Raw genomic sequence first — 22782 nt, forward strand, 5'->3', positions numbered from 1 at the left:
AACCAAACCAAATCCCCAACACGAAGTCGGGGACCCACACCGCGGCAGCGGTTGGCAAAACGCTGAGCCTTCTCCTGTGACAACTTCAAGTTGTCCACCACATGATTCCAAGTCCGCTGCAACCTATCAACCACGGAATCCACCCCAGGACAGTCAGAAGGCTCAACATGACCCGAGGAGAAACGAGGATGAAAACCAGAGTTGCAGAAAAATGGCGAAACCAAAGTAGCGGAACTAGCCCGATTATTGAGGGCAAACTCAGCCAATGGCAAGAAGGTCACCCAATCATCCTGATCCGCAGAAACAAAACATCTCAAATAAGCCTCCAGCGTCTGATTAGTTCGCTCCGTTTGGCCATTAGTCTGAGGATGAAAGGCAGACGAGAACGACAGATCAATGCCCATCTTAGCACAAAAAGATCGCCAGAATCTGGACACAAACTGGGATCCTCTGTCAGACACGATATTCTCAGAAATGCCGTGCAAACGAACCACATTCTGAAAAAACAAAGGAACCAGATCGGAAGAGGAAGGCAACTTAGGCAAGGGCACCAAATGGACCATCTTGGAAAAATGATCACACACCACCCAGATAACAGACATTCCCTGAGACACCGGAAGATCTGAAATGAAATCCATGGAAATGTGTGTCCAAGGCCTCTTCGGGACGGGCAAGGGCAAAAGCAACCCGCTGGCACGAGAACAGCAAGGCTTAGCCTGAGCACAAGTCCCACAGGACTGCACAAAAGAACGCACATCCCGTGACAAGGAAGGCCACCAAAAGGACCTAGCCACCAAATCTCTGGTACCAAAAATCCCAGGATGCCCTGCCAACACCGAGGAATGAACCTCGGAAATAACTCTGCTGGTCCATTTATCAGGAACAAACAGTCTATCAGGTGGACAAGAGTCAGGTCTACCAGCCTGAAATCTCTGCAACACACGTCGCAAATCAGGAGAAATGGCCGACAAAATCACTCCCTCTTTAAGAATACCAGCCGGCTCTGAGACTCCAGGAGAGTCAGGCACAAAGCTCCTAGAGAGAGCATCAGCCTTCACATTTTTTTAACCAGGCAGGTATGAGACCACAAAGTCAAAACGGGAGAACAACAATGACCAACGAGCCTGTCTAGGATTCAGGCGTTTAGCAGACTCGAGGTACATCAGATTTTTGTGATCAGTCAAGACCACCACACGATGCTTAGCTCCCTCGAGCCAATGACGCCACTCCTCAAATGCCCACTTCATGGCCAACAACTCCCGATTACCAACATCATAGTTCCGCTCAGCCGGCAAAAACTTCCTGGAAAAGAAAGCACATGGTTTCATCACAGAGCAACCAGAGCCTCTCTGCGACAAAACAGCTCCTGCACCGATCTCAGAAGCATCCACTTCAACCTGAAAGGGAAGTGAGACATCAGGCTGGCACAAACAGGCGCCAAAGTAAACCGGCGCTTCAGCTCCCGGAAGGCCTCAATGGCCGCAGGAGCCCAATTAGCGACATCAGAACCTTTCTTGGTCATATCCGTCAGAGGTTTAACAATGCTAGAAAAGTTAGCAATAAAACGACGGTAGAAATTAGCAAAACCCAAAAACTTCTGAAGACTCTTAACAGACGTGGGTTGAGTCCAATCATGAATAGCTCGGACCTTGACTGGGTCCATCTCCACAGCAGAAGGGGAAAAAATAAAACCCAAAAAAGAAACCTTCTGCACTCCAAAAAGACACTTTGAGCCCTTCACAAACAAAGCATTATCACGCAAAACCTGAAACACCATCCTGACCTGCTTTACATGAGAATCCCAATCATCAGAAAAAACTAAAATGTCATCCAGATAAACAATCACAAATTTATCTAGATACTTCCGGAAGATGTCATGCATAAAGGATTGAAACACTGAAGGAGCATTAGAGAGCCCAAAAGGCATCACCAAGTACTCAAAATGACCTTCGGGCGTATTAAATGCAGTTTTCCATTCATCTCCCTGCCTAATGCGCACAAGGTTGTACGCACCACGAAGATCTATCTTGGTGAACCAACAGGCACCCTTAATCCGAGCAAACAAGTCCGACAATAGTGGCAGAGGGTATTGAAATTTAACCGTGATTTTATTCAGAAGCCGATAGTCTATACAAGGTCTCAAAGATCCGTCTTTCTTGGCCACAAAAAAGAATCCCGCACCAAGAGGGGAAGAGGATGGACGAATATGTCCTTTCTCCAAAGACTCCTTTATATAAGAACGCATCGCGGCATGCTCAGGTACCGACAGATTAAATAATCGTCCCTTAGGAAACTTACTACCAGGAATCAAATCTATAGCGCAGTCACAGTCCCTATGAGGAGGAAGAGCACTGGACCTGGACTCACTGAACACATCCTGATAGTCAAGCAAATACTCAGGAACTTCTGAAGGAGTGGAGGAAGCAATAGACACCGACGGGGAATCGCAATGAATTCCCTGACAACCCCAACTTGACACAGACATAGCCCTCCAATCCAGAACAGGATTATGAGCCTGTAACCATGGCAGACCCAAAACGACCAAATCATGCATCTTATGCAGAACAAGAAAACGAATCACCTCCCGATGTTCAGGAGTCATGCACATGGTCACTTGTGTCCAATACTGCGGTTTATTCTCCGCCAATGGCGTAGCATCAATTCCTCTAAGAGGAATAGGATTTCCCAAAGGCTCCAGGACAAAACCACAGCGCCTGGCAAACAACAGGTCCATAAGACTCAGGGCAGCGCCTGAATCCACAAACGCCATAACAGGGTAGGAAGACAATGAGCAAATTAAAGTCACAGACAAAATAAATTTAGGCTGCAAGTTACCAACGGCGACAGGACTAACAAACTTTGTTAGGCGTTTAGAGCATGCTGATATAACATGTGTAGAATCACCACAGTAAAAACACAACCCATTCTGACGTCTATGATTTTGCCGTTCAGTTCTAGTCTGAATTCTATCACATTGCATTAAATCAGGTGTCTGTTCAGACAACACCACCAGAGGATTAGCGGATTTGCGCTCCCGCAAACGCCGATCAATCTGAATGGCCAGCGTCATAGAATCATTCAGACTTGTAGGAATGGGAAAGCCCACCATCACATTCTTAATGGTTTCAGAAAGGCCATTTCTGAAATTTGCGGCCAGAGCACACTCATTCCACTGAGTAAGCACGGACCATTTCCGAAATTTTTGGCAATACACTTCGGCTTCATCCTGGCCCTGAGAAATAGCCAGCAAAGCCTTCTCTGCCTGAATTTCAAGATTGGGCTCCTCATAAAGCAATCCGAGCGCCAGAAAAAACGCATCAATATTTGCCAATGCCGAATCTCCTGGCGCCAACGAGAAAGCCCAATCCTGAGGGTCGCCACGCAAAAAGGAGATAACAATTTTAACTTGCTGAGCTGAGTCTCCAGACGAACGAGGTCTCAAAGATAGAAACAATTTACAATTATTCCTAAAATTCCTAAATTTAAATCGATCTCCAGAGAACAGCTCAGGAATAGGAATCTTAGGCTCTGACATAGGACTGCTAGTAACAAAATCCTGAATGCCCTGCACACGAGCAGCAAGCTGATCCACACTAGTAATCAGAGTTTGCACATTCATGTCTGCAGCAGAGTTTCAAGCCATTCAGAGATAAAGGGGAAGGAAGAAAAAAAAAAAAAAAAAAAAACTCAGAACTTCTTTTCTTTTAATCCCACTTCTGCAATGCATTACCTATTCACTGGCCTGGCATACTGTTGTGATCCTAATGGCAGAGGATCTCAGGGTCTTCAGCAAAGTCTGCAAACATAAAAACTAGCTCTTAGGGAGGTGGTAACTGAGCTGACCACAGACCTGATCCTAGCCCACAACTAATAGCAGCCGGGGAACGTACCTACGTTGGTTCTAGACGTCTTGCGCCAGCCGGAGATCTAACTAACCCTTTCAGAGAAAATACAGACCTCACTTGCCTCCAGAGAAAGGTACCCCAAAGTAGATACAGGCCCCCAACAAATAATAACGGTGAGGTAAGAGGAAAGGACAAACGTAAGTATGAACTGTCATGATCTCAATGGCAAGAGAACATAGCATAAGCATATATAGGAACTAGCTCTTGGAAGATGGGAACTGAGCTGACCATGAACTAAACCTAACGCACAACTAGCAGTGGCCGGGTAGCATGCCTACGTTGATTCTAGATGCCCAGCCCAGCCGGAGGACTAAATAAAGCTAGCAGAGGAAAATATTAGTCCTAGCTCACCTCTAGAGAAATACCCCGAAAGGAGACAGAGGCCCCCCACATGTATTGGCGGTGAGTTGAGATGAAATAACAAACGTAGTATGAAAATAGGTTTAGCAAATTTGAGGTCCACTTACTACATAGCAGAAGACAGAAAGGACACTTTCATGGTCAGCTGAAAACCCTATCAAAAAACACCATCCAGAAATTACTTTAAAACTCTGGCATTAACTCATAACACCAGAGTGGCAATTCCCGTTCACAAGAGCTTTCCAGACACAGTAACGAAACTACAGCTGTGAACTGGAACAAAATGCAAAAACAAACATGGACAAGAGTCCAACTTATCTAGTAGTTGTCTAGGAGCAGGAACAAGCACAGAGAGGCTTCTGATAACATTGTTGACCGGCAAGCAACTAACAGAGCAGCAAGGTTATATAGCGACTCCCACATCTTGATGGGAACAGGTGAACAGAGAAGATGAAGACACCAGTTCAATTCCACCAGTAGCCACCGGGGGAGCCCAGAATCCAAATTCACAACAGTACCCCCCCCTCAAGGAGGGGGCACCGAACCCTCACCAGAACCACCAGGGCGATCAGGATGAGCCCTATGAAAGGCACGAACCAGATCGGAGGCATGAACATCAGATGCATTCACCCAAGAATTATCCTCCTGGCCGTATCCCTTCCACTTGACCAGATACTGGAGTCTCCGTCTGGAAACACGAGAGTCCAAGATTTTCTCCACAACGTACTCCAACTCACCCTCAACCAACACCGGAGCAGGAGGCTCAACGGAAGGCACAACCGGTACCTCATACCTGCGCAATAATGACCGATGAAAAACGTTATGAATAGAAAAGGATGCAGGGAGGTCCAAACGGAAGGAAACAGGGTTAAGAATCTCCAATATCTTATACGGGCCGATAAACCGAGGCTTAAACTTAGGAGAAGAGACCCTCATAGGGACAAAACGAGAAGACAACCACACCAAATCCCCAACAGAAAGCCGAGGACCAACACGACGGTGGCGGTTGGCAAAAAGCTGAGTCTTCTCCTGGGACAACCTCAAATTGTCCACCACCTGCCCCCAGATCTGATGCAATCTCTCCACCAGAGCATCCACTCCAGGACAATCCGAAGATTCCACCTGACCAGAGGAAAATCGAGGATGAAACCCCGAATTACAGAAAAACGGGGACACCAAAGTGGCAGAGCTGGCCCGATTATTGAGAGCGAACTCCGCCAATGGCAAAAAAGCAACCCAATCATCCTGGTCAGCAGACACAAAACACCTCAGATATGTCTCCAGGGTCTGATTAATCCGCTCGGTCTGGCCATTCGTCTGAGGATGGAAAGCGGACGAAAAAGATAAATCTATGCCCATCCTAGCACAGAATGCCCGCCAAAATCTAGACACGAATTGGGTCCCTCTGTCAGAAACGATATTCTCAGGAATACCATGCAAACGAACAACATTTTGAAAAAACAGAGGAACCAACTCGGAAGAAGAAGGTAACTTGGGCAGAGGAACCAAATGGACCATCTTAGAAAAACGGTCACACACCACCCAGATGACAGACATCTTCTGAGAAACAGGCAGATCTGAAATAAAATCCATCGAGATGTGCGTCCAAGGCCTCTTAGGAATAGGCAAGGGCAACAATAATCCACTAGCCCGAGAACAACAAGGCTTGGCCCGAGCACAAACGTCACAAGACTGCACAAAGCCTCGCACATCTCGTGACAGGGAAGGCCACCAGAAGGACCTTGCCACCAAATCCCTGGTACCAAAAATGCCAGGATGACCTGCCAACGCAGAAGAATGAACCTCAGAGATGACTCTACTGGTCCAATCATCAGGAACAAACAGTTTATCAGGTGGGCAACGATCAGGTCTCTCCGCCTGAAACTCCTGCAAGGCCCGCCGCAGGTCTGGAGAAACGGCTGACAATACCACTCCATCCTTAAGGATACCTGTGGGCTCAGAGTTACCAGGCGAGTCAGGCTCAAAACTCCTAGAAAGGGCATCCGCCTTAACATTCTTAGAACCCGGTAGGTATGACACCACAAAATTAAACCGAGAGAAAAATAATGACCAGCGCGCCTGTCTAGGATTCAGGCGCCTGGCGGTCTCAAGATAAATCAAATTTTTGTGGTCAGTCAATACCACCACCTGATGTCTGGCCCCCTCGAGCCAATGGCGCCACTCCTCAAAAGCCCACTTCATGGCCAAAAGCTCCCGATTCCCAACATCATAATTCCGCTCAGCGGGCGAAAATTTACGGGAAAAGAAGGCACAAGGCCTCATCACGGAGCAGTCAGAACTTTTCTGCGACAACACTGCCCCAGCTCCGATCTCAGAAGCGTCGACCTCAACCTGAAAAGGTAGAGCAACATCAGGCTGACGCAACACAGGGGCAGAGGAAAAACGGCGCTTAAGCTCCCGAAAGGCCTCCACAGCATCAGGGGACCAATCAGCAACATCAGCACCCTTCTTAGTCAAATCGGTCAATGGCTTAGCAATATCCGAAAAACCAGCAATAAATCGACGATAAAAGTTAGCAAAGCCCAAAAATTTCTGAAGACTCTTAAGAGAAGAGGGCTGCGTCCAATCACAAATAGCTTGAACCTTGACAGGATCCATTTCAATGGAAGAGGGGGAAAAAATATATCCCAAAAAGGAAATCCTCTGTACCCCAAAAACACACTTAGAACCCTTCACACACAAAGAATTAGACCGCAAAACCTGAAAAACCCTCCTGACTTGCTGGACATGAGAGTCCCAGTCATCCGAAAAAATCAGAATATCATCCAGATACACAATCATAAATTTATCCAAATAATCGCGAAAAATATCATGCATAAAGGACTGGAAAACTGACGGAGCATTAGAAAGACCAAAAGGCATCACTAAATACTCAAAGTGGCCCTCGGGCGTATTAAATGCGGTTTTCCACTCATCCCCCTGCCTGATTCGCACCAAATTATACGCCCCACGAAGGTCAATCTTAGAGAACCACTTGGCCCCCTTTATGCGAGCAAACAAATCAGTCAGCAACGGCAATGGGTATTGATATTTAACAGTGATTTTATTCAAAAGCCGATAATCAATACATGGTCTCAAAGAGCCGTCTTTTTTTGACACAAAGAAAAAACCGGCTCCTAAGGGAGATGACGATGGACGAATATGTCCCTTTTCCAAGGACTCCTTTATATATTCTCGCATAGCAGCATGTTCAGGCACAGACAGATTAAATAAACGACCCTTTGGGTATTTACTACCCGGGATTAAATCTATGGCACAATCGCACTCTCGGTGCGGAGGTAACGAACCAAGCTTGGATTCTTCAAAGACGTCACGATAGTCAGACAGGAACTCAGGAATTTCAGAGGGAATGGATGATGAAATGGAAACCACAGGTACATCCCCATGAGCCCCCTTACATCCCCAGCTCAACACAGACATAGCTCTCCAGTCGAGGACTGGGTTGTGAGATTGCAGCCAAGGCAATCCTAGCACCAAATCATCATGTAGATTATACAGCACCAGAAAGCGAACAATCTCCTGGTGATCCGGATTAATACGCATAGTTACTTGTGTCCAGTATTGTGGTTTATTATTAGCCAATGGGGTGGAGTCAATCCCCTTCAGAGGAATAAGAGTCTCCAAAGGCTCTAAATCATACCCACAGCGTTTGGCAAAGGACCAATCCATAAGACTCAAAGCGGCGCCAGAGTCGACATAGGCGTCCGTGGTAATAGATGACAAAGAGCAAATCAGGGTCACAGATAGAATAAATTTAGACGGTAAGGTGCAAATGGAAACAGATTTACCAAGCTTTTTAGTGCGCTTAGAGCATGCTGATATAACATGAGTAGAATCACCACAATAGAAACACAACCCATTTTTCCGTCTAAAATTCTGCCGCTCGCTTCGGGACAGAATTCTATCACACTGCATACTCTCTGGCGACTTCTCAGTGGACACCGCCAGATGGTGCACTGGTTTGCGCTCCCGCAAACGCCTATCGATCTGAATAGCCATTGTCATGGACTCATTCAGACCCGCAGGCACAGGGAACCCCACCATAACATCCTTAATGGCATCAGAGAGACCCTCTCTGAAAGTCGCCGCCAGGGCGCACTCATTCCACTGAGTAAGCACAGACCATTTACGGAATCTTTGGCAGTAAATTTCCGCTTCATCTTGCCCCTGAGATAGGGACATCAAAGTTTTTTCTGCCTGAAGCTCCAAATGAGGTTCGTCATAAAGCAACCCCAAGGCCAGAAAAAACGCATCCACATTGAGCAACGCAGGATCCCCTGGTGTCAATGAAAAAGCCCAGTCTTGAGGGTCGCCCCGGAGCAAGGAAATCACAATCCTGACCTGCTGTGCAGGGTCTCCGGCAGAGCGAGATTTCAGAGACAAAAATAATTTGCAATTATTTCGAAAATTCTGAAACCCGGATCTATTCCCCGAGAAAAATTCCGGCAAAGGAATTCTCGGCTCAGATACAGGTGCATGACAAACAAAATCTTGCAAATTTTGTACCTTCGTGGCGAGATTATTCAAACCTGCAGTTACACTCTGAAGATCCATTACAAACAGGTGGACACAGAGCCATTCAAGGGTTAAGAGGAGATAAGAAGCAGCTAGACAGCAATTAAGGGCTAGGCAGCCAAACTCTGAGGGGAAAAAAAAAAAAAAATTTCCCTTCAACACTTCTTTTTCTCCTGCTTCAGCCCAAACAATTAACACTTTGCGGGCCGGTCAAACTGTCATGATCTCAATGGCAAGAGAACATAGCATAAGCATATATAGGAACTAGCTCTTGGAAGATGGGAACTGAGCTGACCATGAACTAAACCTAACGCACAACTAGCAGTGGCCGGGTAGCATGCCTACGTTGATTCTAGATGCCCAGCCCAGCCGGAGGACTAAATAAAGCTAGCAGAGGAAAATATTAGTCCTAGCTCACCTCTAGAGAAATACCCCGAAAGGAGACAGAGGCCCCCCACATGTATTGGCGGTGAGTTGAGATGAAATAACAAACGTAGTATGAAAATAGGTTTAGCAAATTTGAGGTCCACTTACTACATAGCAGAAGACAGAAAGGACACTTTCATGGTCAGCTGAAAACCCTATCAAAAAACACCATCCAGAAATTACTTTAAAACTCTGGCATTAACTCATAACACCAGAGTGGCAATTCCCGTTCACAAGAGCTTTCCAGACACAGTAACGAAACTACAGCTGTGAACTGGAACAAAATGCAAAAACAAACATGGACAAGAGTCCAACTTATCTAGTAGTTGTCTAGGAGCAGGAACAAGCACAGAGAGGCTTCTGATAACATTGTTGACCGGCAAGCAACTAACAGAGCAGCAAGGTTATATAGCGACTCCCACATCTTGATGGGAACAGGTGAACAGAGAAGATGAAGACACCAGTTCAATTCCACCAGTAGCCACCGGGGGAGCCCAGAATCCAAATTCACAACAATGAACTAGATTCAGCAAAGAGAGGCCCACTAAATAATAGCAGAAATATAGAAAGCGGACTTATGTGGTCAGCGAAAAACCCTACAAAAATATCCACGCTGAATATCCAAGAACCCCCGTACCGACTAACGGTATGGGGGGAGAATATCAGCCCCCTTAGAGCTTCCAGCAAAATCAGGAATCACATTATGAACAAGCTGGACAAAAAACAAAATAATACAAATAACAAAAAAAACAAGAAAGCAGGACTTAGCTTATGTTGCAAAAATCAGGACCAGTAGACAAGAGCAACCAGACAAGGACTGATTACATGGATGCCAGGCAATGGACTAAGACTCCAGGAAGTTTAAATAGAAACACCCAGAGTCTTAACGAACCAGGTGACTACCAACCTGGGGAAAGAGTATCCAAGAGCCATACCGCTAGTGACCACAAGACGGAGCCTGTTGTGAATTTACTTTTTGCTCCCTCTAGTGGTTACTAGTTTTTTGACTCTGGTTTTTCTGTCATTCCTTTTATCCGCACCTGGGTCGTTAGTTAAGGGTGTTGCTATTTAAGCTCCCTGGACCTTCAGTTCAATGCCTGGCAACGTAGTTATCAGAGCTAGTCTGCTGTGCTCTTGTCTACTGATCCTGGTTCCAGTTATATCAGCTAAGTCCGCTTTTTGCTTTTTGCTATTTTGTTTTGGTTTTGTATTTTTGTCCAGCTTGTTCCAAATATATATCCTGACCTTTGCTGGAAGCTCTAGGGGGCTGGTGTTCTCCCCCCGGACCGTTAGACGGTTCGGGGGTTCTTGAATTTCCAGTGTGGATTTTGATAGGGTTTTTGTTGACCATATAAGTTACCTTTCTTTATTCTGCTATCAGTAAGCGGGCCTCTCTGTGCTAAACCTGGTTCATTTCTGTGTTTGTCATTTCCTCTTACCTCACCGTTATTATTTGTGGGGGGCTTCTATCCAGCTTTGGGGTCCCCTTCTCTGGAGGCAAGAAAGGTCTTTTGTTTTCCTCTACTAGGGGTAGCTAGATTCTCCGGCTGGAGCGTGTCATCTAGAATCAACGTAGGAATGATCCCCGGCTACTTCTAGTGTTGGCGTTAGGAGTAGATATATGGTCAACCCAGCTACCACTGCCCTATGAGCTGGATTTTTGTATTCTGCAGACTTCCACGTTCCTCTGAGACCCTCGCCATTGGGGTCATAACAGTTTGCCAGGCCTTGAACTGAAGGTCCAGGGAGCTTAAATAGCAACACCCTTAACTAACGACCCAGGTGCGGATAAAAGGAATGACAGAAAAACCAGAGTCAAAAAACTAGTAACCACTAGAGGGAGCAAAAAGTAAATTCACAACAGTAAATCCTATTCCTCTTAGGGGTATTGATGCTACGCCATTGGCAGCAAATAAACCGCAGTATTGGACACAGGTTACCATGTGCATGACTCCTGAACACCGCAGGGTGATATGTGATCGCTTCTCAAAGATGGTCCATTTGGTTCCTTTGCCTAAGCTGCCTTCCTCTTCCGATCTGGTTCCTGTGTTTTTCCAGAACGTGGTTCGTTTGCACGGCATCCCTGAGAATATTGTGTCAGACAGAGGATCCCAGTTCGTTTCCAGATTCTGGCGATCCTTTTGTAGTAGGATGGGCATTGATTTGTCGTTTTCGTCTGCTTTCCATCCTCAGACTAATGGACAGACGGAGCGAACCAATCAGACTTTGGAGGCTTATTTGAGGTGTTTTGTCTCTGCTGATCAGGACGATTGGGTGACATTCTTGCCGTTGGCTGAGTTTGCCCTTAATAATCGGGCTAGTTCCGCCACCTTGGTTTCGCCTTTTTTCTGCAACTCTGGTTTCCATCCTCGCTTTTCTTCGGGTCATGTGGAGCCTTCTGACTGTCCTGGGGTGGATTCTGTGGTGGATAGGTTGCAGCGGATCTGGAATCATGTGGTGGACAACTTGAAGTTGTCACAGGAGAGGGCTCAGCGCTTTGCCAACCGCCGCCGCGGTGTGGGTCCCCGACTACGCGTTGGGGATTTGGTATGGCTTTCTTCCCGCTTTGTTCCTATGAAGGTCTCCTCTCCCAAATTTAAACCTCGTTTTATTGGGCCTTACAAGATATTGGAAATCCTTAATCCTGTATCTTTTCGTCTGGATCTTCCTGTGTCGTTTGCTATTCACAATGTATTTCATAGGTCCTTGTTGCGGCGGTACATTGTGCCTATAGTTCCTTCTGCTGAGCCTCCTGCTCCGGTGTTGGTTGAGGGCGAGTTGGAGTACGTGGTGGAGAAGATCTTGGATTCTCGCCTCTCCAGGCGGAGGCTTCAGTACCTGGTCAAGTGGAAGGGCTATGGTCAGGAGGATAATTCCTGGGTGGTCGCCTCTGATGTTCATGCGGCCGATTTAGTTCGTGCCTTTCATGCCGCTCATCCTGATCGCCCTGGTGGTCGTGGTGAGGGTTCGGTGACCCCTCACTAAGGGGGGGGTACTGTTGTGAATTTACTTTTTGCTCCCTCTAGTGGTTACTAGTTTTTTGACTCTGGTTTTTCTGTCATTCCTTTTATCCGCACCTGGGTCGTTAGTTAAGGGTGTTGCTATTTAAGCTCCCTGGACCTTCAGTTCAATGCCTGGCAACGTAGTTATCAGAGCTAGTCTGCTGTGCTCTTGTCTACTGATCCTGGTTCCAGTTATATCAGCTAAGTCCGCTTTTTGCTTTTTGCTATTTTGTTTTGGTTTTGTATTTTTGTCCAGCTTGTTCCAAATATATATCCTGACCTTTGCTGGAAGCTCTAGGGGGCTGGTGTTCTCCCCCCGGACCGTTAGACGGTTCGGGGGTTCTTGAATTTCCAGTGTGGATTTTGATAGGGTTTTTGTTGACCATATAAGTTACCTTTCTTTATTCTGCTATCAGTAAGCGGGCCTCTCTGTGCTAAACCTGGTTCATTTCTGTGTTTGTCATTTCCTCTTACCTCACCGTTATTATTTGTGGGGGGCTTCTATCCAGCTTTGGGGTCCCCTTCTCTGGAGGCAAGAAAGGTCTTTTGTTTTCCTCTACTAGGGGTAGCTAGATTCTCCGGCTGGAGCGTGTCATCTAGAATCAACGTAGGAATGATCCCCGGCTACTTCTAGTGTTGGCGTTAGGAGTAGATATATGGTCAACCCAGCTACCACTGCCCTATGAGCTGGATTTTTGTATTCTGCAGACTTCCACGTTCCTCTGAGACCCTCGCCATTGGGGTCATAACAGGAGCCAAAAAGTATAGTTCATAACAGGGCCCCCCGCCTGTCATCGCAGGGTCAGCTGTACAGGCATTTAGCCGATACAGCTGACTGCAATAATGACTGACGTCGGCGACGCTGACGGGGCGCGATGACGTCACTGCCCGGCGCCCGCTGTCAGGAGACAAGCAGGAGTTCAGAGCAGCGCAGGACCAGGAAGAAGAGAGGTGAGTATTTTTTTTATTTATTTTAAGGGGTGCTGCCTTATATTACAGGATCTGCCTATGGGGGTCTGCCTATGGGGGGGTCTGCCTAATGCTGCAGGGTCTGCCTATGGGGGGTCTGCCTAATACTACCTGGTCTACCTAATACTACAGGGTCTGCCTTAATACTACAGGGTCTGCCTATGGGGGGTCTGCCTAATGCTACAGGGTCTGCCTCTGGGGGTCTGCCTAATACTACAGGGTCTGCCTGTGGGGGGTCTGCCTTATACTACAGGGTCTGCCTATGGGGGGTCTGCCTAATACTACAGGATCTGCCTAATGGGGGGTCTGCCTTATACTACAGGGTTTGCCTATGGGGGGTCTGCCTAATACTACAGGGACTGCCTATTGCCTATGGGGGTCTGCCTTAATACTACAGGGTCTGCCTATGGGGGGTCTGCCTAATGCTACAGGGTCTGCCTCTGGGGGTCTGCCTAATACTACAGGGTCTGCCTGTGGGGGGTCTGCCTTATACTACAGGGTCTGCCTATGGGGGGTCTGCCTAATACTACAGGATCTGCCTAATACTACAGGGTCTGCCTATGGGGGGTCTGCCTAATACTACAGGGTCTGCCTATGGCGGGGTCTGTCTTATACTACAGGGTCTGCCTATGGGGGGTCTGCCTTATACTGCAGGGTCTGCCTATGGGGGGTCTGCCCAATACTACAGGGTCTTCCTATGGGGGGTCTGCCTAATACTACAGGGTCTGCCTATGGGCAGTCTGCCTAATACTACAGGGTCTGCCTATGGGGGTCTGCCTTATACTACAGGGTCTGCCTATGGGGGGTCTGCCTTATACTACAGGGTCTGCTATTGGGGGTGCTGTCTTATACTACAGGATCTGCCTATGGGGGTACTGTCTTATGCTACAGGGTGTGCCTATAGGAGTGCTGCCTAATACTACAGGGTCTGCCTATGGGCAGTCTGCCTAATACTACAGGGTCTGCCTATGGGGGTCTGCCTTATACTACAGGGTCTGCCTATGGGGGGTCTGCCTTATACTACAGGGTCTGCTATTGGGGGTGCTGTCTTATACTACAGGATCTGCCTATGGGGGTACTGTCTTATGCTACAGGGTGTGCCTATAGGAGTGCTGCCTTATAGTACAGGGTCTGCCTATGGGGGTGCTGCCTTATAGTACCAAGTCTGCCTATGGGGGTGCTGCCTTATCATACAGGGTCTGCCTATGGGGGTGCTGCCTTATAGTACAGGGTCTGCCTATAGGGGTGTTACCTTATACTACAGGGTCTGCTTATAGGGGTACTGTATTATACTACAGGGTCTGCCTATAGGGGGTGCTGCTTTATACTACAGGGTCTGCCTGTTGGGTGCTACCTCATACTTAAGGGTCTGCCTATGGGGTGCTGCCTTATACTACAGAGTCTGCCTATGGGGAGTGCATTATGCAATATAGAGTAGGCATATGGGGAGTGCATTATACTATATTGAGGACTATCTGGTACATTATACTATATTGAGGACTATCTGGTACATTGTAGTATATTGAGGACTATCTGGTGCATTATACTATAAAGAGGCTATCTAGAGGGGCATCTAGAGGGGCATCATACAGTGTGGGGATTACAGTGTTGGAGCCATCAAACAGTTTGGAGGCTACTAAGGGGTCAGTATACTGTTTATAAGAGAGCATCACACTGTGCATAGGGAAGCTGCACAGGGGGGAGACTCGGGACATTATTAAATGTAAAGTGGGCACACAGGGCAAAATTACTTTCTAGGGGACAAAATATAGGCACTGTTTTCTAGGGCACTTGTGCCCAGCATTACTATATTATAGAGGGGTGCTTTAGAATTTAGAGGGCACATAGAACCACACAGCAGGTGCAGTAATAAGGACAAATACGGCAGCAGCGGCTCAGTATTGGGGTATCAGGTGCAGTAATATGGACACATACGGCAGCAGCGGCTCAGTATTGGGGTATCAGGTGCAGTAATAGGGACACATACGGCAGCAGCGGCTCAGTATTGGGGTATCAGGTGGAGTAATAGGGACACATACGGCAGCAGCGGCTCAGTATTCGGGTATCAGGTGTAGTAATAGGGTCACATGGCAGCAACGGCTCAGTATTGGGGTATCAGGTGCAGCAATAGGGACACATACGGCAGCAGTGGCTCAGTATTGGGGTATCAGGTGCAGTAATAGGGACACATACGGCAGCAGCGGCTCAGTATTGGGGTATCAGGTGCAGTAATAGGGACACATACGGCAGCAGCGGCTTAGTATTGGGGTATCAGGTGCAGTAATAGGGACACATACGGCAACAGCCGCTCAGTATTGGGGTATCAGGTGCAGTAATAGGGACACATACGGCAGCAGCAGCTTAGTATTGGGGTATCAGGTGCAGTAATAGGGACACATACGGCAGCAGTGGCTCAGTATTGGGGTATCAGGGGCAGTAATAGGGACACATACGGCAGCAGCGGCTTAGTATTGGGGTATCAGGTGCAGTAATAGGGACACATACGGCAACAGCCGCTCAGTATTGGGGTATCGGGTGCAGTAATAGGGACACATACGGCAGCAGCGGCTCAGTATTGGGGTATCAGGTGCAGTAATAGGGACACATACAGCAGCAGCGGCTCAGTATTGGGGTATCAGGTGCAGTAATTGGGACACATAAGGCAGCAGCGGCTCAGTATTGGGGTATCAGGTGCAGTAATAGGGACACATAAGGCAGCAGCGGCTCAGTATTGGGGTATCAGGGGCAGTAATAGGGACACATATGGTAGCAGCGGCTCAGTATTGGGGTATCAGGTGCAGTAATAGGGACACATACGGCAGCAGCGGCTCAGTATTGGGGTATCAGGTGCAGTAATAGGGACACATAGGGCAGCAGCGGCCCAGTATTGGGGTATCAGGTGCAGTAATAGGGACACATACGGCAGCAGCGGCTCAGTATTGGGGTATCAGGTGCAGTAATAGGGACACATACGGCAGCAGCGGCTCAGTATTGGGGTATCAGGTGCAGTAATAGGGACACATACGGCAGCAGCGGCTCAGTATTGGGGTATCAGGGGCAGTAATAGGGACACATACGGCAGCAGCGGCCCAGTATTGGGGTATCAGGTGCAGTAATAGGGACACATACGGCAGCAGCGGCTCAGTATTGGGGTATCAGGTGCAGTAATAGGGACACATACGGCAGCAGCGGCTCAGTATTGGGGTATCAGGTGCAGTAATAGGGACACATACGGTAGCAGCGGCTCAGTATTGGGGTATCAGGGGCAGTAATAGGGACACATACGGCAGCAGCGGCTCAGTATTGGGGTATCAGGGGCAGCAATAGGGACACATACGGCAGAGGCTGAGTATTGGGGTATCAGGTGCAGTAATAAGGTCACATATGGCAGCAGCGGCTCAGTATTGGGGTATCAGGTGCAGTAATAGGGTCACATATGGCAGCAGCGGCTCAGTATTGGGGTATCAGGTGCAGTAATAGGGACACATACGGCAGCAGCGGCTCAGTATTGGGGTATCAGGAGCAGTAATAGGGGCACATACGGCAGCAGCGGCTCAGTATTGGGGTATCAGGGGAAGTAATAGGGACACATACGGCAGCAGCGGCTCAGTATTGGGGTATCAGGTGCAGTAATAAGGACACATACGGCAGCAGCGGCTCAGTATTGGGGTATCAGGTGCAGTAATAAGGACACATACGGTAGCAGCGGCTCAGTGTTGGGGTATCAGGAGCAGTAATAGGGACACATACGGCAGCAGCGGCTCAGTGTTGGGGTATCAGGTGCAGTAATAAGGACACATACGGTAGCAGCGGCTCAGTGTTGGGGTATCAGGAGCAGTAATAGGGACACATACGGCAGCAGCGGCTCAGTGTTGGGGTATCAGGAGCAGTAATAGGGACACATACGGCAGCAGCGGCTCAGTGTTGGGGTATCAGGAGCAGTAATAGGGACACATACGGCAGCAGCGGCTCAGTATTGGGGTATCAGGTGCAGTAATAGGGACACATACGGTAGCAGCGGCTCAGTATTGGGGTATCAGGTGTAGTTATAGGGTCACATACGGCAGAGGCTCAGAATTGGGGTATCAGGAGCAGTAATAGGGACACATACGGCAGCAGCGGCTCAGAATTGGGGTATCAGGAGCAGTAATAGGGACACATACGGCAGCAGCGGCTCAGTATTGGGGTATCAGGAGCAGTAATAGGGACACATACGGCAGCAGCGGCTCAGTATTTGGGGTATCAGCAGGATGAGGATTTTGTGCAGGTTGGGAATAGATGATGATGGGGCTAGAATGTGAGAAGTGAAATGTGTCTTTGTTGTATTCTCTGCAGCCGAGTCCTGGCTGGAGAAGCTGTCATTTCGTTCTGGGCCAGATGAGAAAAGTGAACGATTCCATCAGAAAGAACGTCAGCGGTAAGTCATTATCTGTAACTGTGCTGTGATCTCATATGTTCTGTAGGGCTGGTATCTACCACTGACCATATGGCGGTAATATCAATGTTGGTCGTTATATAGAGATTATCTTCAGTAACAGCGCGGTCATCTGCTGAGGTTCTCCTCCAGTATTAGGGCGCATCACCCAGCTGTAATCAAGGTTACCTGGTTAGGGGCCACTCAGAAGCTTCGCCCCCCCTGAACCAAAACCCTAGCTACGCCTCTGCCTCCAGCAACACACCATGGACTTCATGGAAGCGCCCGACACACGAGTGCCTTTCTGCTGCACTATCTGCAACAAAATGCCCGTATTGTTAGGATTAGAAATAGTGCTGACTACCGGGCTGCCTCTCTGTTAGATCCACGGTACAAGAGTAAATTTTTCCAGATGCCTCCTCCCCTGGAAAGGGGCATGTGCATGCTGGAGTATTGAAACACACTTGTAGACAATCTTAAGACTGGTTTTACCCAAGACAGCAGTGAGGCACACAGTGTATATCGCAGTTCTAGACGTCCAACCCCGGGAACATCGAGTTGTCAAAAAAACATTAGCAGCAGCATTGTAAGTGGCAGAAGCAATTTCTGTGAGTCGTTTCACACATAATTTTTTAGACCAGCCCATGCAGAACAGAGTAAAAGTCTGACACATTGTGAACGACTGGAGAGGATGGTGCAGGAGTATCTCGAGCTCAGTATCAATGCCATCAGGGGGAATTTGAACCCTTTTGCATTTTGGTCTTCAAAAATGGAAGCATGGCCTGAGCTCACCAGTCACACCTTGAAGGTTTTGTCATGCCTGGTAGCAAGTGTTCTCTCAGAACGTGTCTTTAGTGCTGCTGGTTGTGTCCTGACGGATAAGCGCATCCGGCTATCCCCTGAAAGTGTAGACCGCCTAACTATCATCAAGATGAACAAGTCATGGTTCTCCAATAACTTTTTCACCCCAGTCACAGCGATGGTGCTGTTTTTAGTGTCATGCATTGATCTCGCGTTATTGCAGTCTGTGACACCTTTGTTGTGGATTCTGCATCTGTTGTTGCTTCTGCTGCTGCTGATGTTACAAACTATTTTTTTAAATGCGAGGACTACAAGTTGGGTCTCCATCGGGACATTCGACAAACCGAACCGAACCGAATCTTGAAAGGTTCACTCATCTCTATCCCTAACAGTTCCCCAAACACACATAGGAAGAGATCTGTCAGTCAACGGGAATGGGGTGGAGAGACCTCATTGTGGACCCTCCCCAGACTGGTCATTCAAAATGCATAGTCCCTATTCAAAGCATGTTTTCTCTGAAATGCCCCAGAATTTCTATAGTATAACATACTGTACCTTGGATACTGGAGAAATGGACGCACCACTGGTTCCATGATTTATCCATTTTGTACTGCAAGGGACACTAGACATCACATTCCAGGAATAAAGCGTCAAACAGCACAACATTGGGCTACGAGCCACACGCCCGGGTACAGATGCTCCATTGACCTCATGTCATTGTTCTCAAAGGTAATGATGGCACAGAGCAAGACTGCAATGGAGGCAGGCAGTAATGTGTATACGTGTGCACTATGTCTATGCATGTGTAATGTGTATATGTGTGCACTATGTATATACATGTGTAATGTGTATATGTGTGCACTATGTCTATGCATGTGTAATATGTACAGTACATGTGTGCACTATGTATCTGCATGTGTATATGTGTGCACTATGTATCTGCATGTGTAATGTGCATACTGTATGTGTGCACTATATGAAGGTGTAATATGTATATGTGTACACTACGCATGTGTAATATATGTGTGTGCTCTATGTATATACATTAACATGAGTTAATGTCAAAGACCTCATGTTCTGTCTCATCTGACCACAGCACCTTCTCCCAATCACTCACAGAATCATCCAGGTGTTCATTGGTAAACTTCAGTCGGGCCGCACATGTGCCTTCTGGAGCAGGGGGACCTTGCCGGCACTGCAGGATTTTAAACCTTTATGCATACCTCCCAACTTTCAAGGAAGGGAAAGAGGGACAAAGTCAGCGGCGCGTGTAGCGCGCCGTGGCAAATTTTAGCCCACACCCATTTCACAACTAGCCACGCCCCAACCACACCCATTTAGCACTTCTGATCACAATGTTTCGTTAACAATAATTATGAACAAAAAAATATGGCCACACACGACGCTCCATACTGTACAATGGCCACACACGATGCTCCATACTGTACAATGGCCACACACGACGCTCCATATTGTACAATGGCCACGCACGACGCTCCATACTGTACAATGGCCACGCACGACGCTCCATACTGTGCAATGGCCACACACGACGCTCCATACTGTACAATGGCCACGCACGACGCTCCATACTGTACAATGGCCACGCACGACGCTCCATACTGTGCAATGGCCACGCACGACGCTCCATACTGTGCAATGGCCACGCACGACGCTCCATACTGTACAATGGCCACGCACGAGGCTCCATACTGTACAATGGCCACACACGACGCTCCATACTGTACAATGGCCACACACGACGCTCCATACTGTACAATGGCCACACACGACGCTCCATACTGTACAATGGCCACACACGACGCTCCATACTGTACAATGGCCACATACGATGCTCCATACTGTACAATGGCCACACACGACGCTCCATACTGTACAATGGCCACACACGACGCTCCATACTGTACAATGGCCACACACGACGCTCCATACTGTACAATGGCCACACACGACGCTCCATACTGTACAATGGCCACACACGACGCTCCATATTGTACAATGGCCACACACGACGCTCCATACTGTACAATGGCCACATACGACGCTCCATACTGTACAATGGCCACATACGACGCTCCATACTGTACAATGGCCACACACGACGCTCCATAGTGTAGAATGGCCACACACGACGCTCCATACTGTACAATGGCCACACACGACGCTCCATACTGTACAATGGCCACACACGACGCTCCATACTGTACAATGGCCACATACGACGCTCCATACTGTACAATGGCCACACACGACGCTCCATACTGTACAATGGCCACACACGACGCTCCATACTGTACAATGGCCACACACGACGCTCCATATTGTACAATGGCCACACACGACGCTCCATACTGTACAATGGCCACATACGACGCTCCATACTGTACAATGGCCACATACGACGCTCCATACTGTACAATGGCCACACACGGCGCTCCATAGTGTAGAATGGCCACACACGACGCTCCATACTGTACAATGGCCACACACGACGCTCCATACTGTACAATGGCCACACACGACGCTCCATACTGTACAATGGCCACATACGACGCTCCATACTGTACAATGGCCACACACGACGCTTCATACTGTACAATGGCCACACACGACGCTCCATACTGTACAATGGCCACACACGACGCTCCATACTGTACAATGGCCACACACGACGCTCCATACTGTACAATGGCCACACACGACGCTCCATAGTGTACAGTAGTCACACACGACGCTCTATACTGTACAATGGCCACACACGACGCTCCATACTGTACAATGGCCATCGGCCACACGACGCTCCATACTGTATAATGGCCCCACATGATGCTGCGTACAGTATACTTGCCCCACGTGATGGTCCATACAGTATAATGGCCCCACATGATGCTGCGTACAGTATACTTGCCCCACGTGATGGTCCATACAGTATAATGGCGCCACATGATGCTCTGTACAGTATAATGGCCCCACACGATGCTGGGTATAGTATAATGGCCACACATAATGCTGGGTACAGTATAATGGCCACACATGGTTACCCCACCCCCATCATTGCCTTCTCCATCACTACACACAGACACCTTTCACCACGCTCCCTCGCAGCAGCCGGCAGCTTCCACTCCCACGGCGCTGAATGGTGTCATCCAGCTGTGCCGCTGACTGCTCATGTCGCTGCAGCTGTGATACGCCACTGATAAAGACCTCCGTGTCTCCTGTGCCAGTCAGTGTCAGAGCGAGGAGCAATATCTGCTCCGATCTGACAGCCAGAGTCTGCTCCGTACACCTCGTACACATGCGACTCCGCTCCATTCCATACACCTTGTACATACACGACTCTGCTCCATACACTTCGTACACACACAGCTCCGCTCCATACACCTCGTACACACACGTCTCCGCTTCGTACACCTCATACACATACGGCTCCTCTCCGTACACCTCACACACACGGCTCCACTCTGTACACCTCGTACACACACGGCTCCGCTCCGTACACATTGCACACGCTGCTCTGCTCCATATACCTTGCACACACATGGCTCCGCTCCGTACACCTCATACACACACGGCTCCGCTCCGTACACCTCATACACACACGGCTCCGCTCCGTACACCTCATACACACACGGCTCTGCTCCATACACCTTGCACATGTGGCTCCGCTCCGTACACATTGCACACGCTGCTCTGCTCCATATACCTTGCACACACACGGCTCCGCTCCGTACACCTCGTACACACACAGCTCCGCTCCGTACACCTCATACACACACGACTGCGCTCCATACACCTTGTACATGCGGCTCCGCTCCATACACCTTATACACACACGGCTCCGCTCCATACACATTGCACACGCTGCTCCGATCCACACACCTTGTACACACACGGCTCTGCTCCATACACCTTGTACACACACGGCTCTGCTACATCCACACTGTAAACACCTCCTGACCTCACACATGCTGACCTTCCAGCGTCATGACAACCAGCAGAGTCCTGTACACGGAGGTCCTCCCGATCATGTGACCCCCTGACTCCTCCCATCCTGTGACTTCACAGGTCCTGAGCCTATGCGCACAGAGCAGCCAATATGCTGCAGTTCTCTGCGGGCGGGTGCAGGGGCTCAGGGACTGGGTGATATGTACACCTCCCAACCAGTGCGGGACAACTAATGTCCCTCCCGGGATCCCGGGGCTGACTGTCAAAATCAGGACAGTCCCGCGGGATCCGGGACGGTTGGGAGGTATGTTTACGGTGTAATGTGTTACCAATGGTTTTCTTGGTGACTGTGGTCCCAGCTGCCTTGAGATCATAAACAAGTTCCCCGGTGTAGTTTTAGGCT

General features: G+C 48.5%; 1 protein-coding gene across 2 annotated transcripts in view; it reads left to right on the plus strand.

The window, feature by feature from the left end:
* MFAP5 (microfibril associated protein 5) overlaps positions 1-22782 on the plus strand; it is a 49158-nt gene that overhangs the window by 7961 nt on the left and 18415 nt on the right. The window lies entirely within an intron of this gene.

Source organism: Ranitomeya variabilis, chromosome 4 (assembly GCF_051348905.1).
Source record: "Ranitomeya variabilis isolate aRanVar5 chromosome 4, aRanVar5.hap1, whole genome shotgun sequence".
NCBI classification, from domain to species: Eukaryota; Metazoa; Chordata; class Amphibia; order Anura; family Dendrobatidae; genus Ranitomeya; species Ranitomeya variabilis.